We start from the raw sequence: 2,500 nt of genomic DNA, 5'->3' as shown, positions 1-2,500 counted from the left end.
ACATATGCTCCTATACATATGATATGCATACATACCCCAACATTGTACACAACTACACACATGCACATGCATACACATATATAGACATATGCGCGCATCATATGTACATTAGGGTGTTTCAATAAACCCGACTTTTTCAGAATCATTCAGCTAGTTGCTAAACAGGCGCCTACTATGCTTAAATGACGACATGCAAAATATTAGACAAATAAACAAATATCTACTATTCGCATTTTTTTTTTATTAAAGTATGATACCAATTCCGGCGCTGGGATGAGGTGCGGCGGCCTCAGCATGACCCGCATGACCCACGGAAGGGCATTTCGGTTCATCCGACATTATGGCAGAATCAAACATAGGGTAACTTAGGTCATTGCGAAAGATTCCTGGGGACTTCCGTAAAGATGCCCAATCACTATGCATTTCCATATAAACTTGTGCTACCTTAATAATGCACATTACTCGCACGCCTATATTGTGGTGACGATCTCGTCAGTGGCAATATGGCACTTCGACGTGGTGGTTTGCGCAGTGCCGATACACGTATACTGAAAGAGTTTGGTACCATTGATGTTTTGCCACCTAGACCACTGACGAAGAGTGACATTCTTGCTCGATACTGTGCCTTAAAAGGACATGGTAACCAGACACTAAAAGGATGCTCAAAAGATAGCTTGCCATGCAATAATTTGACTATTACGGAATCTCAGATTTTATCCAAGTTGCAGGCGGAAATTGCTGTGCTGTATAGCAAATTCGGCATTAAGACAATATCACCTTGGTATATGAAAGAAAAAATAAAGAAAATAAAGAAAGAGTACTACGACTCCATCAGAAATGTAACACTGAAGACAAAATTCTCGAAAACTGTGATTGTGTCATTCAAGGCAAAGAAACAACCCCGAGAAATCCTCAAGGAAAATATAGATTGGTATGATGCAAAAGTACAAGGAAGCTATGGATCACTCGGAAGTGTTGATTATCAGGCGCAAAGACGGGAATTTAACAGACTGAAATGGAAGCAGACCAACAATGCAGAAGTCCCATTTATATGCAACAGTTAAGATATTGCAAATTGTCTTTTGCCAGTTGGTGTCAGGTGGCTGGGATTTTTTTGTTCCCTCCTACACATCTGCCTGACCATTGACACCATATTGACCAAGCTGGAAGGAGTGTGTGATGGTGATTTGCCCAATAAATCCAAGATTGGAATAAAGAACACCATAAAGTGTCTGAAAGCACTGAAAAAAATCCAAGAACAATCAGAAGTATTTTTGATTTTGCAAAAGTTCATTTCATGTGCTGGCGTTCTGCTGTGAACAGCAATGGAATGACTCTTTTCAGAACTGCTATTGAAACTTCAAGGAGGTATGCCAGGATTGGCTGTGAACTTGGCTGTCCTAGCAGCTAGTTCTCGTCCATCAACAGAAATCTGTATAATGCAGATGGTACACTTCTTCCCTTGGCTGTTGATCATGATTACGTCGATGAAGTTGCAATGATCTTGAAAAGAGGAATTCGTGAAAAATGGCCATACACACCAGCCCTATTCAAAAATAAGGAGAAGCACAATTTCACTGCAGAAAAACTGTGTAATCTGAGTGTGAAAGATTTCATTTCTCAACATCTGACCACAGATATGATGTTTGCATACCTGGCCTATGATATGCATGAAATCGATATGTGGAAACCCAAAAGTTCATTAATACCTGGCCATAATCAAATCTGTGAAAGACTGATTGGAGACATGAAAAAATGTGAAGACATAAACAGAAATGTTGTTGTAACAGAAACTAAAGAACGGCGCAGTCGGAGATATGACAATGTAAAAGGAAAATTCTATTGTATGCAATATATAATGTTCCAGATAAAATCATTACTAGAATCCTTTCCTTTTATAGCCTCTTGTTAAATAGAATATGTTACTTCAAATCATTTAAGCGAAGTGAGAAGTCCGAGAGCCAAAGCATGCTCTCGGCGACCCAAGCCCGATTCGGTGGGATAGAACACAAAGTAAAGAGAAGTCAAGCCTACTAATTGAAAAATTAGTCTTATGGCAATTAAAGAACTTTTTATAATATTAATTTATAATAGAAATAATTTTGATGCAAAAATATTGAAGAAAAGTATAATATTGAGGTATTTTAAAAATAAAATAGTTATACCGACAACAGAAAACGAGGCGTTATTTGGCGTTCGATGCGGTGTCTAAATCATAATTTTAAGATATTCTTTGATTTTAATAAAAAATGCATTTCCAAACTCAGAAAATTCATAGGCGCCTATTTCTTGACTTGCCCCCGGGATTCGAGCAAATTTTAGAAAATCGACAATTATTGAAACACCCTAATGTACAGAGATGCGTGTATACGCACCCACATATATGTGAACACACATATTCTGAACACGTACTTATGATTATACATACACATATATATAGCCATACATATGCTTACGCCCACGTGTATGCGCACATATGTTTATGAGTACATATTAGTGT

General features: G+C 37.9%; 1 protein-coding gene across 1 annotated transcript in view; it reads right to left on the bottom strand.

Moving 5' to 3' along the window:
- LOC125038464 overlaps positions 1-2,500 on the bottom strand; it is an 18,331-nt gene that overhangs the window by 15,409 nt on the left and 422 nt on the right. The gene's annotated exons all lie outside the window — the stretch shown is intronic.

This window comes from Penaeus chinensis, chromosome 25, assembly GCF_019202785.1.
Source record: "Penaeus chinensis breed Huanghai No. 1 chromosome 25, ASM1920278v2, whole genome shotgun sequence".
Lineage (NCBI taxonomy): Eukaryota > Metazoa > Arthropoda > Malacostraca > Decapoda > Penaeidae > Penaeus > Penaeus chinensis.
Note: the sequence above shows the minus strand (reverse complement) of the source record. Positions and strands in the feature narration are given on the sequence as shown.